This window comes from Elephas maximus, chromosome 1 (assembly GCF_024166365.1).
Source record: "Elephas maximus indicus isolate mEleMax1 chromosome 1, mEleMax1 primary haplotype, whole genome shotgun sequence".
Taxonomy (NCBI): domain Eukaryota; kingdom Metazoa; phylum Chordata; class Mammalia; order Proboscidea; family Elephantidae; genus Elephas; species Elephas maximus.
Genome location: NC_064819.1, coordinates 84,208,783 through 84,223,765, shown reverse-complemented (window position 1 = coordinate 84,223,765; position 14,983 = coordinate 84,208,783). Strand labels below are relative to the sequence as shown.

The window sequence follows — 14,983 nt, the reverse complement described above, 5'->3', positions numbered from 1 at the left end:
GGAAATTGTCAAAAATGAAATGGAAAGAATAAACATTGATATCCTAGGCATTAGTGAGCTGAAATGGACTGATATTGGCCATTTTGAATCAGACAATCCTATAGTCTCCTATGCTGGGAATGATAACTTGAAGAGGAATGGTGTTGCATTCATCATCAAAAAGAACATTTTAAGATCTGTCTGGAAGTACAATGCTGTCAATAATAAGATACTATCCATACGCCTACAAGGAAGACCAGTTAATATGACTATTATTCAAATTTATGCACCAAACACTAGGGCCAAAGATGAAGAAATAGAAGATTTTTATCAGCTGCTACAGTCTGAAATTGATCAAACATGCAATCAAGATGCACTAATAATTACTGGCAATCGGAATTCGAAAGTTGGAAACAAAGAAGAAGGATCAGTAGTTGGAAAATATGGCCCTGGTGATAGAAACAATGCCACAAAGCAAACGATAGATTTTGCAAGACCAACATATTCTTCATTGCAAATACCTTCTTTCACCAACATAAATGGCGACTATACACATGGACTTTGCTGAATGGGACACACAGATATGAAACTGACTACATCTGTGGAAAGAGACAATGGAAAAGCTCAATGTCATCAGTCAGAACAAGGCCAGGGGCCAAGAACCATCAATTGCTCATATGCAAGTTCAAGCTGAAACTGAAGAAAATCAGAGCAAGTCCACAAGAGCCAAAATATGACCTTGAGTATATCCCACCTGAATTTAGAGATCATCTGAAGAATAGATTTGACACATTGAACACTGGTGACCAAAGACTGGACGAGTTGTGGAATGAGATCAAGGACATCATACATGAAGAAAGCAAGAGGTCATTGAAAAGACAGGAAAGAAAGAAAAGAGCAAGATGGATGTCAGAGGAGACTCTGAAACTTGCTCTTGAATGTCGAGGAGCTAAAGCAAAAGGAAGAATTGATGAAGTAAAAGAACTGAACAGAAGATTTCAAAGGGCCTCTCGAGAAGACGAAGTAAAGTATTATAATGACACGTGCAAAGAGCTGGAGATGGAAAACCAAAAGGGAAGAACATGCTCGGCCTTTCTCAAGCTGAAAGAACTGAAGAAAAAATTCAGGCCTCAAGTTGCAATAGTGAAGGATTCTATGGGGAAAATATTAAATGAAGCAGGAAGCATCAAAAGACGGTAGAAGGAATACACAGAGTCATTTTACCACAAAGAATTAGTCGATGTTCAACCATTTCAAGGGGTAGCATATAATCAGGAACCAATGGTACTGAAGGAAGATGTCCAAGCTGCTTTGAAGGCATTGGCGAAAAACAAGGCTCCATGAGTCGATGGAATATCAATTGAGATGTTTCAACAAACAGGTGCAGCGCTGGAAGTGCTCACTCATCTATGTCAAGAAATATGGAAGACAGCTTCCTGGCCAACTGACTGGAAGAGATCCATATTTATGCCTATTCCCAAGAAAGGTGATCCAACTGAATGTGGAAATTATAGAACACTATCCTTAATATCAGGCACAAGCAAAATTTTGCTGAAGATCATTCAAAACCGGCTGTAGCAGTGTACCGACAAGGAACAGCCAGAAACCCAGGCTGGTTTCAGAAGAGGATGTGGAACCAGGGATATCATTGCTGATGTCAGATGGATCCTGGCTGAAAGTAGAGAATACCAGAAGGATGTTTACCTGTGTTTTATTGACTATGCAAAGGCATTTGACTGTGTGGATCGTAACAAATTATGGTTAACATTGAGAAGAATGGGAATTCCAGAACACTTAATTGTGCTCATGAGGAACCTTTACATAGATCAAGGGGCAGTTGTTCGGGCAGAACAAGGGGATATTGATTGGTTTAAAGTCAGGAAAGGTATGCATCAGGGTTTTATCTTTTCACCATACCGATTCAATCTGTATGCAAGCAAATAATATGAGAAGCTGGACTATATGAAGAAGAACGGGGCATCAGGATTGGAGGAAGACTCATTAACAACCTGCATTATGCAGATGACACGACCTTGCTTGCTGAAAGTGAAGAGGACTTGAAGCACTTATTAATGAAGATCAAAGACCATAGCCTTCAGTTTGGATTGCACCTCAACATAAAAAAAAAACCTCACAACTGGACCAATGAGCAACATAATCATAAAAGAAAAAAAAGATTGAAGTTGTCAAGGATTTCATTTTACTTCGATCCACAGTCAACGGCCCTGGAAGCAGCAGTCAAGAAATCAAAAGACACATTGCGTTGGGTAATTCTTCTCCAAAGGACCTCTTTAAAGTGTTGAAAAGCAAAGATGTCACCTTGAAGACTAAGGTGCACCTGATTCGTTCCATGGTATTTTCAATCGCATCATATGCATGTGAAAGCTGGACAATGAAGAAGGAAGACCAAAGAAGAATTGATGCCTTTGAATTGTGGTGTTGGTGAAGAATATTGAATATACCATGGACTGCCAGAAGCAAGAATAAATCTGTCTTGGAAGAACTACAACCAGCATGCTCCTTAGAAGCAAGGATGGAGAGACTGCGTCTTACATACTTTAGACATGTTCTCAGGAAGGATCAGTCTTTGGAGAAGGACACCATGCTTGGCAAAGTACAGGATCATTGGAAAAGAGGAAGACCCTCGATGAGGTGGATTGACACAGTGGCTGCAACAATGGGTTCAAGCATAACAACGATTGTGAGGATGGGGCAGGACTGGACAGTGTTTCGTTTTTTTCTGTATAGGGTCGCTATGAGTCAGAACCGACTGGACGGCACCTAACAACAACAACAAAACAACAACAACAACTACAGATAAAAGGTGACTGGATCACAGGTATGATGAAAGCTTCCTTTGTAAACAACAGTCTCTGTCTCTGTTCCTTCATGGTCAATCTTATCACATCTGCTTCTTATGACCAGTAAAATTCTAGGAATTTCCATTCCACTGCTGGTAAATTTCTAATGCTTTATGGTTTCAAAAATGTCTCTATCTCTGTATGTATTCCTGTTGAATCAACGTATCTTTGGGAAGACACAGAATTTGATGTTTGCTCCCAGCGCTCCCATCTGGGATGTCATTACTTCTCAATTTTCTTCTCTGATGTAAATATCCATAGCAGGTAGTCAGGAGAAAGATTGTCTGGATTCCAAGTCTGATTAACCTCAGGTTGGTTGTATTCTTGGGGTCAATTATTTATTTGTTTTAGAACCCATTTTATCAACAGAGGTAATGTGGTCATTTCATGTGTTAGCTCTTTTTCCTGTTATCCACTTGTTCTCTCCAGGCACTTTAAGAATACGGTAGAAAAAATTGAAAGGGTCATGTGGGGACAGTAATACTGGCTTCATAAAATGAGCTAGGAAGCATTCCCTCCCCTTCTATTTTCTGGAAATGATTGTGTATAGTCTGGGTTAATTCTTTAAATATTTGTTGGAATATTCTAATTAATCTTTCTGGACCTGGTGATTTTTTGGGGGGTGGGGAGGGGTAGAGGACTTTTAAAATTAGAAAATTAAATATCCTCGATACAGTGCTATTCAAAATACATATTCATTTGGGGTAACTGGTGGCCATTTGAGTTTTGTGAGCAATTGGTCTGTTTCAATTAAGTTGTCAAATTTATGTGTGTAGCATAAATTAGGCTATTTCCTTATTATTCATTTGTTGTCTGTAGAGCCTGTATTGATATCCCCTGTTTCATTCCTGATTCTGACACTTTGTGTTTTCCTTCCTTCTTTTTTTTTTTTTTTTTTTGGTTTGTTTGTTTCTGTCAATCTAGAGGTTTGTTATTTTATTCATCTTTTCGAAGAACCTACTTATTCTTTCACTGCTTTCCTCCATTTTGTTTACTTTCAATTTATTTCTGCTCTTATTTTTAGGATTTCTTTACTTCTACTTGATTTGAGTTTACTTTGCTCTTCTCTCTCTTTTTTTTAGGTTCTTCAAGTGAGAGTTAAGGCTAATCTCCTCTGGAACTGAACCATGTGGCCGCTGGTAGAGTCGGTCACTCGAATGTGGATATTCTACTTAATGTTGGGTTAAGTGCCTCCGCGTTTCTTGATCGCTGTAGTTTGGGTTGTCCAAGGTCGTCTAATCACGCATCCACCACTGACTGCTTTGTTAAGGATCCTAAGAAAGGGTCATTTTAACCCACTGCGATTGAGTCAATTCCGACTCGTAACGTCCCTACAGGACAGAGCAGAACTCCGCTATAAGGTTTCCAAAGAGAGGCTGGTGGACTCAAACTGTTAATCTTGTGGTTAGCAGCTGAGTTCTTAATCACTGCCCGCGAAACCAAAAAACCAATCCCACTCCAAAGCCTCTTCCGACTCATAGTGACTCTACTGGACAGAGTAGAACTGCCACTTAGGGCTTCCAAGGAACACCTGGTAGATTTGAACAGCTGACCATTTGGTTAGCAGCCTTAGCTCTTAACCCCTAGACAGGGTTTTCAAAAATGAATGGAAGAAAACAGGGGCTCGTCCGGGGTTTGAACCCGGGACCTCTCACACCCAAAGCGAGAATCATGCCACTAGACCAACGAGCCGCCACCGTAGCTTTAAGGTTTCCTCTGGTCTGACTGAGCAGGTGGGACTGCTTAGATGATTAAAAGAACTAAAAAATTTTCGTTGGGCCATTTAGTTTTCTCCTTTCTCTCCGTCCTTCTTTTTCTACCCTGATATTCCATGATAAAAAAAGGATATGCTACCTAAAACCCAGTATTTATCTACTAGTTGTTCTGGCAAAATCCTTCTTGCTTTGGGGTAAGGACTGGTTCCTTTTCTTTCCCTTCCTTCTTGTCTTTCTTTTGCTGACGCCCTGCCCTGGCATATACTAAGCCCCAGGAAGCCGAAACGGGAGAAGGCTAAAAGCAATCAGTTGGACCATCGGCTTCCTTTTCTTGTGAGAAGAGCAAACATAATAAAAGAGATGAGAGGATGAGGGTTGCTATAAAGTGAAGAGAAGGTGCCAGGGATTGAAGCAGAAAACCCATGAGTGCGAAGCACGCTCTCTACGACTGAGCTACACCACCTGATGGCTGACTAGCTTGGTGATGACTCTTGTTTTCATAAAAGCAAACTGATATTTTTTTCTGTGGGGCTTCTCCCTCACCCCCCCAAAAAAAAGCAAAAATAAAAACTCTAAGAGTTGCCTAGAAAGAGGCCATTGGGTTAAAAGCCACCCTTTCTGAAACCATTCATGTGGATACTGTCTAGCGCTGTCACAATGAGGTTAACTGGATTGTAGTCTGAATAACCGTTTCTGGTTCTAGGATCTTCCCACTCTGGTAGTCGACTCCAAGGTACACTAGCCAACAGATACTTTAAATGAAAGTTACTTGCCTTCACCAGGAAAGTCCCCGGAGGATCACACCTCTCCAACATATATCACATGGAAAATGACTCCAAATTGAGGTCTTCTAAGACCACCAGCAGCCACCAGCTTTAGTGGAACTGGTTAATTGAACTTCTCTTCTAGTTGGATCAGTGCCCTGCCAACATCCCTTTTCCAACTGACTCTCATTGCTTCTGTCAAGTCACACCTTCTAAGCTTGTCCCCTTAGCTCTGGGTTCAGAACTCCGTCTCCATCCCTCACTTTACAATCATTCCCACAAAACATTTTAGGAGTTGAAGAAACTTCAACACTCCATCAGTTTTAAAGGAACTAACTTTTTTTCCAGACTGGAGGAATCTACAGGTAAAAGCGGAGTCAGGATGGCAGAGCAGCGACGGTACAAAGCTGTCGGACTCTTTTCCCCTGAGAACCCACTGACATAATGGTAAAGCTTGCTGTGGATATAGATGTTTGAAAGAATAAAGTCAAAGTGCCCTGGAAATCATCAAAATGTGCCACCGGTGAACTGGAAAATAAGAGGAAGTCCTGGATAATACAAAACAGAAAGGGTTGAGTTGCTGAGGAAAGAGCTGAAGTTAGATCTGTTCTCTCACTGGGATGCTTTCAGCTTAGTTGTGCATGGCCGATGATCTCTACTTTGAGTCCAAAGCCTCTTTATCCAAGATCCTCCATATGATATTGAGGAAAGTGTTCCAGGCAGGTCTTTATTTAAAGACTTAAAATACTGCAATACTGGTAATAAAGATCAAACAACTCCCCAGAAGCCTGGACTGTGCTCCAAGACTTCTGGGCATTTTATTATTAAACATTCCCCTGTAAATTAACCTCATTATTCAATCCAGAATGCTCCTTCTTGTTTTCCCAAGGACCTTGCCCACTTTGAAATAAAAAATGGTAGATGTCTAGCCTAAAAGTTTCTTTTCTGCAAAACCAGTATCTCTAGGATTTTGTGTATTCCATGTGACTTCTTCTGAACTACTGTACCAACTGTACGTTCTTGCTTTTATCACAAAATTTTAAACAGTATATAAGCCAAAAAAAAAGGCTTTGTGATAATAGCAGCAGTTTCTCTAGAAATGACAGCCCATTTGCAAACATCTCTCCCTCCCTCAATAAATAGTTGAGCTCTTTAGTCTTATTGTTTGTAACACTGGGGAAGTAAAAAAAGGTTGGAGGCTCTCGGCTCAGTTCCAACTCTCCTTGGCTTAGAGCTTTAGAAAATTTACTTGAGAAAGTGAGTATTGGAAGGTATCTGTTGTTGGGTAACTTGGTGCAGGAAGGAGACATATTTGGAAGTAAACCGAGGAATTTCCAACCCTGGGAAAGGATCTGGTACTTTTAGAGCTTTAGTCGAGCACTCTCCCAACTGAGCTGTGTATGTCACACCTTTACTTTCACCTACACTAAAGATTTTGTCAGCTTTCTGTTTGGAAAGGTTTCCTTGAGAGATGCCCTTCCCTATTTCCTAGCTCAGAGGATTTTGGGCAGGCTGTGCTACTGCCTACAGTTATGAAGCCTAAGTATTACTACTAGCTGAGGCAGAGGTGGGGAGTTAGACCTGGAATGGGTGGAGAGAATCCATGGGTAGATCCTCAGCCTTCTGTCTTTTAATTGACACAAAAGGATGTGTTTTTTTTTTTTTTTTATGGTCTCCCTAGAAGTGTTGCATATTTTATTTAAAATTAAAAAGAAAAATACCAGAAGTCCTGGTGGCACAATGGTTACCAGGTAGGCTGCTAACCTAACGTTCTGTGGTTCAACCTATCTACCTGCTCTGCAAGAGATGGACCTGGAGATCCGCTCCTGTAAATATTGCAGCCTACAAAATCCTATGGGATGGCTCTACTATGGAAATTGTGGGCTGAGACATTGTAATATAGTACATGATGGTGGACTTAGAAAGTGCTTCGCTACTAATAGAAGGATCGGTAGTTTGAACCCACCACCCGCTCCCAGGGAGAGAGACATGGCAGTCAGTTTCTGTAAAGATGACAGCCGCGGAGGCTCTATAGGGGCAATTGTATCGTGTCTTATAGGGAAAACCCTAGGAGGCAGTTCTACCCTGCTCTACAGAGTCGCTAAGAGTTGGGGTCGACTTAAAAGAAATGCCTTTTGATTATACTTGCGATTCTTTTCTGCTTTGATGTTATGTATGGGGAGGTGGGGGAGAAGGGATGGTTTTAATTGGAAGAAATGTTTAAAGTCCTGTAGAAAAAGAATCACCATACTGTATGAGTGTACAAATGTGGGTGCGGTGTATGGAAGAAGAAAAAAAAAAAGAAGAAGTTTGTGATAAAAAAATTTGGGTTTGAATCTTGAGTCCACTCCATTATTAACCTGCTGGAATAAGGAAATTTGTTGAACATCGTTGAACTTATAAACAATTTTAAGAATATCTTGAATTTTCTTGCTGATAACAACCCTACAGCCTTACACCCCTGTTTGAAATTTCCAAATCTCAAATTATTTCTGTTTGAGGAAAGAACAAAAATAAACATTTCTATATGGAAAATTCTGCTGAACATTTAAGAGGGAACCTAGAATTCTGAACAATGAGAGCAAACGGAAATGAAGTCATCAAGATTCATGTATGAACAGTCTCGTTTTCCCACTCTAACATCAACCTGTTTCTTGACATTCTTTATCAGGGATAACAGGTCATGTGTGTGTGTGTTTGTCATTTTGATTTTTTTCTTCTTCTTCTTTGCAATATTTTGGTTTGACAGTATCTGTTTTCCCTGGAAACTCCTGGACACTGTCAGGAGAAAATAACCTACAGTCCTCCAAACTCAGAGCTGGATCAAGTTGCAAAAGGAAATTTGGTACAAAATGAGAAGCAACATTAGAATAGGGATACTGAGTGTACAGAATCTGGGTGCCAGATAGTTTATCCTTTAGGTCATACAACTCATCTCAGCTCAGATGTTTGCATTTTATTTCTTTAAGAAATACTTGATTAGACAAAGAGTATCATATTTTATGGCCTAAATAAACAAGGATTCCTTTAAATTCTATTGAGGTGGGGGACATAGGGCAATTACCAAAATGTAATTAGCTTCCATTCAATATCTTAAAAATGAGGCCCATGACTACTATGTCAAAACAGATGCTGTAAAGATTGAAGGAGATCATTCATGTGACCACATTTCCATGTCCATGGGTGATATGAAACACGAATTTTGGCAGGTCCTACTCAATCCTCTCAGCCTAGTGGTTCTCCCAGGACAACACCTACTGAGGTACCATCTTCTCTAGCCAGTGCTGTCCAGTAGAAAGAGAATGCAAGCCATAAATGAAGGACACTTATGCAATTTGCGATTTTCCAGGAGCCACATTAAACAAGTAAAAATAAGCATGTGGATTTAATTTTAACAATATAGTTTATTAACCTGATGTATCCAGAACATTATCAAGCAATCGATTTAAAAGTTAATGACTTTTGGTTTCTAGTCTGGCATGTAAAGAACTTGGAAAGAATCTCTCCTATGGTCAAAACAAGAAAAAAGTTGCAAAATTAACAGCTCTTAGTAGAAACAGCAGAGAATTGAGATCACAGGGCAAACCAACAACTTGAAAACTGGAAACAAACAGGCTGATACAGAGACTCACTGCTCAGCAGGAGCAGAAACGGTCACTGCATCTGGAACCAGCATTGATTAGAATGATTTGTTCTGGAGACTGAGAGTGCAGTGCCTTAAGAGGAAAAAAAACTTCTGAAGGCCCTCACACTTTTGTGAGTTTTACCATGAGGAGCAGAGCCACATTCTCATGATAACTTTCAGAGAATAGTCCGCCAATTCTTCTTGCGAAGAAAGGGAGGACTGAAAGGAACCGGTTTTTAGCAGTGCTCAGGTGGCGTAGTGGTTAAGTGCTGTAACAGCCAGTCGAAGGGTCGGCAGTTCAAATCCACCCGGCGCTTCTTGGAAACCCTAGGGGGCAATTTTACTCTGTTCTGTAGGGTCCCTATGAGTCGGAATCGATAGGGCGGTGCTGCGTTTGGTTTTTGGTCTGCTGTTCTTAACAATGGGCTGCCCTCAAGGGAAACTACTTTATCAGATCCTAACCATCAAGGATTTTATCACGTTTTTTTAAACTTGCTTAGGGAAACCTTGGTGGCACGGCGGCCAAGAACTAGGGCCGCTAACCAAACAGTCGGCAGTTCGAATGCGCCAGGCCCTACTTGGAAACTCTATCGGTCAGTTCTACTCTGCCCTACAGGGCCAGTATGAGTCAGAATCGAATCGACGCCACTGGGTTTGGCGAAAGAAGGGATACATCCAACCACAGCCTTTCACGTGGAGGAACTAAGTCCCCTCTAGCCTTGGAGGTGGGGGAGAGTTTTGTAAATGAAAAGGTTAAACAATACTTTGAAAGTATATCTAAAAATCGCTACCCAAAGCAGCAGAAATAGCTCAGTTGAGAGAGCCTTAGCCTAAAGATGTAAAGATCCCTGGCAATTGCGAGTTTCAGCAGTTTTGTTTTCATTTACACAATTATCATCCTTTTATTAATATAAGAATTGTATCCCAAGGCTTTAGGATTGTAATAGAACTACGTGTAGATAACGTTTAACGAGACGCTCTCTTAATGGGAGATGTAGCTTAGTAGTAGAGCACACGGTGTGCGTGTATGAGGCCTTGTGTTCGATCCCTGGCATCTCCAGATTCTTTCTCTGCTGCAACGCAATTTGAACCCACTCTTTAAGGTATAGAGCCCTGGGATAGTACAGGAGTTAAGAACTCGGCTACTAAGCAGAAGGCCACCAGCAGGTTCTAGGAACCACTATGGGGGCAGTTCTGTCGTGTCCTATAGTCTTGCTATCAGTCGGAATCCCCTCGACCGCAACCTTTTTTTTTTTTTTTTTAAGGCATACAGATTTAGTTCTCCTAATATTTTCCATACCATTCCTGCACACATAGAAAGTAAAAACATAACCCGGCGGACTGCCTTGAATGCTTGTCCATTCATAGGCTGTGAGTCTCTACATCCCCTAAGGTGACTGTGACAACGGAAGGAAGACGTTCAGAAAGAGGAGAAACGAAGAACCGGATTCCAACGGAATCGCTTGAATTACCCGAATCAAAAGCGTACACATGAACAGGTGGTTCCTTGGATCCCATTTCTACTATTATTCAAGAGACAGAAAGACGGAAAAAGAGGTGCAGGAAGTTCCTTCGCGCACAGTTTTCTTTAGTGCCTTGTGTTTTCTGCGCCAAAGGGCCGGTCGAAAGCAGAGAATCTCATCATATGCCCACCGAAGTCTCCACTGGAGCTCGGTCAAAACTGAGAGATAGACGACTGCCGATCCCGAGTCTTTTTAGAGAAGTTTGAGTGGCTTGGAGCTGGAAAAGGGAACGAAGACTGTAAAGAAATTAGAAGAAAAAAGAAATTAGAAGCCTTCCTAAAAAGAAAGTGGAAGAAATAGGCAGAATCAACACATTTCTAATTGATATTCTACAATATTAGTTTTTCTTTATTTCCACACTCACTGCATTTTCCTCCTGATTTTAAGCCTTTAAGTGAAAACATTTACTGGAAACCTCAGATGTCATCAGAAGGAAGTAGACCCATGTGAAGAAGCAGGGAAACTTTTTCTGTCAAAAAGGAAAATAGATCCAGGTAGTTTATGACTTAGGTCTTATTTGAGTTGCAACGAACCACACTTACCACCCACCCTTTTTTGTACATCTTATCTTTAGTGATATGACCTATATCCAATGTTGCTTATGTTATCATTCTCATACCAACCCCGCAAAATAAATAAAGATCAAATTCATAAAAATATCGACAATAAAAGGCAACAGTAATGTAAACTGAAAGAAAAGAGAGAGAGAGCTATTCAAACTACTTAAGAATTGACTTGGGACACCAATGTCTTTGGGAGACTACTATAAAAAAAAGGGTGAATAGATCACAGGTGGTGGTGTAGTGGTTAAGACCTGTGACAAAAAGACCGGCAGTTCGAATCCTGCAGGTTACCTTTGTTACTTCAAGGTCAATCTGATCACATTTGTTTTATAAGACCGGGAAGACTCTAGGGATTTCTGGTCCACTGATTCCACCGTTTGAAGATTTCTTATGCTTAATGGTTTCAAAACTGTCTCTAACACTGTATGTATTTCCTTGAATCAAAGGTCTTTGGGAAGACAGAATTAGATGTTTGTTGGCAGCCCTTCAGTCTGACCCTGTATCAAGCTGGGATGCCCTTACTTCTCGATTTTCTTCTGCAACACAAATATTCATACAAGGTAGTCAGGGGAGAGACTGTCTGGCTTCTAACTTTAACTGGCCACATGTTGGCTCTGTTCCTAAGGTCAAATATTTATGTTTTAGGATGCATTTTATGGACAGAGGCAATGAGGTCATGTCATGTGCTTGCCTTTTTTTTTTTTTTTTTCTGTTATCCACTTGTTCTTTCTAGGCCCTTTAAGCAAACAGTAGCATGTTTGCCACAGTGGACACTGCACAGGGGAGCAAGGAGTGAGGAGAAATTAGGGTTCTGTGAGCAGAATTCCAAATTCAAAGCCAACCCTAGATCCACTGAATCTGTGGTTCAAGCCCTGGAAGTGATACAGATGCCAGAACTTCAGAAGCACTGCTGTGTACATTACAGAAGGAAATGCTAAGGGCCAGGTGTGTGCTGAGGAGGAAGAGTAGCTCCTGGGGTTTCCTGTCCTTTCTCGAGCTATGGCTGTATTTGTCTTACATGGAGAGTTTCTCATCTTTTCAAGATCTCCAATAGTTTAGGTGACTTTGGAGGTCATACAAAAGAGCCCTTGTTTTTTCTGGATGAATTCAGAATAGAAGCAAACTGATGCTCTCTAGTCAAAATACCTGAAGTTCAGTCAAGCTATTTGGGTGTCTGTTATGGATTAAATCCTGTCCCACCAAATATGTGTTGTAAATCCTAACCTCTATGCCTGTGCTTACAATCATATGTGGAAATCGGTAGTCTTTGTTATGTTCATGAGGCAGGATTAGTGTTGGGTATGTCTGGAGTCAATCATTTACAAGATATAAATGGAGCAATTAAGCCAGCACAGATGGGTTAAGATAGATGCCATGCCACAAGGAAATCTCCAAGGAACCGGGGAACAAAAGTTGAAGAGAAAAGGAACTTTCCCCAGAGGTGACACAGAAAGGAAGCCATCCTCTAGAGCTAGTGTCCTGAATTCAAACTTATAGCCTGTGTTAATTAATAGTGTTCACTTGTGGTATTTCTGTTATAGCAGCACTAGATAAGTAAGACACCGCAGTGGTCCTCAATTTGAAATTCAAGCTAAAAATCCTCCAAGTTCCAAAACAGAGACTGTAATCTTTACCTCTGTCCTCACAGAAAGATTTGGAAGTCTGGACCCTGCTGCCTCTCCAGATGCCACCTTTTGATTAGGCCAGTCTTCTGGTCTAGGACCAAGTTGTTAAACCTATTACATAAAGGATTTGTGATGTAATATGTTCTTGGTATTAGGCAGGCTTGTGATCTGCTTCGTGGCTAACAGACCATTCCTCTTCCTCCCTGGGGGAAATTGTGCCACTGCCCACTTTTCTTCGTTGTGCTCCCGTGTGCATTCTTCTTTCCTAAGCCACTGCTTTATTTCTGTTGGACTCTTGTGAGAGACTTTTACTGAATGGCAACTTTGGCTTCCCCAGTTATTCACTCTTCCAGAAACCAGATGTAAGCAGTATAAAAGCCCACTGTAAAAGTCTGGGTGATTGCTCATGGATAGGAAGACTTAACATAGTAAAAATGTCTACTCTACCAAAAGCCATCTATACATATAACGCACTTCTGATCCAAATTCCAATGTCATTTTTTAAGGGGATAGAGAGACAAATCACCAATTTCATATGGAAGGGAAAGAAGCCCCGGATAAGCAAAGCATTCCTGAAAAAGAAGAAGAAAATGGGAGGCCTCACTCTACCTGATTTCAGAACCTATTATACAGCCACAGTAGTCAAAACAGCCTGGTACTGGTACAACAACAGACACATAGACCAATGGAACAGAATTGAGAACCCAGATATAAATCCATCCACGTATGAGCAGCTGATATTTGACAAAGGACCAGTGTGAGTTAATTGGGGAAAAGATAGTCTTTTTAACAAATGGTGCTGGCATAACTGGATGTCCATTTGCAAAAGAATGAAACAGGACCCATACCTCTCACCATGCACAAAAACTAACTCCAAGTGGATCAAAGACCTAAACATAAAGACTAAAACGATAAAGATCATGGAAGAAAAAATAGGGACAACCCTAGGAGCCCTAATACAAGGCATAAACAGAATACAAAACATTACCAAAAATGATGAAGAGAAACCCGATAACTGGGAGCTCCTAAAAATCAAACACCTATGCTCATCTAAAGACTTCACCAAAAGAGTAAAAAGACCACCTACAGACTGGGAAAGAATTTTCAGCTATGACATCTCAGACCAGCGCCTGATCTCTAAAATCTATATGATTCTGTCAAAACTCAACCACAAAAAGACAAACATCCCAATCAAGAAGTGGGCAAAGGATATGAACACACATTTCACTAAAGAAGATATTCAGGCAGCCAACAGATACATGAGAAAATGCTCTCGATCATTAGCCATTAGAGAAATGCAAATTAAAACTACGATGAGATTCAATCTCAACACCAACAAGGCTGGCATTAATCCAAAAAACACAGAATAATAAATGTTGGAGAGGCTGCGGAGAGATTGGAACTCTTATACACTGCTGGTGGGAATGTAAAATGGTACAACCACTTTGGAAATCTATCTGGCATTATCTTAAACAGTTAGAAATAGAACTACCATACAACCCAGAAATCCCACTCCTCGGAATATACCCTAGAGATACAAGGGCCTTCACAAAAACAGATATATGCACACCCATGTTTATTGCACCTCTGTTTACAATAGCAAAAAGTTGGAAGCAACCAAGGTATCCATCAACGGATGAATGGGTAAATAAATTGTGGTATATTCACACAATGGAATACTATGCATCGATAAAGAACAGTGACGAATCTCTGAAACATTTCATAACATGGAGGAACCTGGAAGGCATTATGCTGAGTGAAATTAGTCAGAGGCAAAAGGACAAATATTGTATAAGACCACTATTATAAGATCTTGAGAAATAGTAAAAACTGAGAAGACCACATACTTTTGTGGTTACAAGGGGGGGAGGGAGGGAGGGAGGGAGGGAGAGGGTTTTTTATTGATTAATCAGTAGATCAGAACTGCTTTAGGTGAAGGGAAAGACAACACTCAATACATGGAAGGTCAGCTCAATTGGACTGGACCAAAAGCAAAGAAGTTTCCGGGATAAAATGAATGCTTCAAAGCTCAGCGGAGCAGGGGCGGGGGTCTGGGGAACATGGTTTGAGGGGACTTCTAAGTCAGTAGGCAAAATAATTCTATTATGAAAACATTCTGCATCCCACTTTGAAATGTGGCGTCTGGGGTCTTAAAGGCTAACAAGCGGCCATCTAAGAGGCATCAATTGGTCTCAACCCACCTGGAGCAAAGGAAAATGAAGAACACCAAGGTCACACGACAACTAAGAGCCCAAGAGACAGAAAGGGCCACATGAACCAGAGACCTACATCATCCTGAGACCAGAAGAACTAGTTGGTGCCCAGCCA

The 14,983-nt window shown here is 40.9% G+C and overlaps 1 non-coding gene across 1 annotated transcript; it reads right to left on the bottom strand.

Moving 5' to 3' along the window:
* Positions 1-4,460: 4,460 nt before the first annotated feature.
* Positions 4,461-4,532, bottom strand: TRNAP-UGG (transfer RNA proline (anticodon UGG)). The gene has a single exon. It is a non-coding gene; the product is annotated as a tRNA-Pro (tRNA).
* Positions 4,533-14,983: the final 10,451 nt, after the last annotated feature.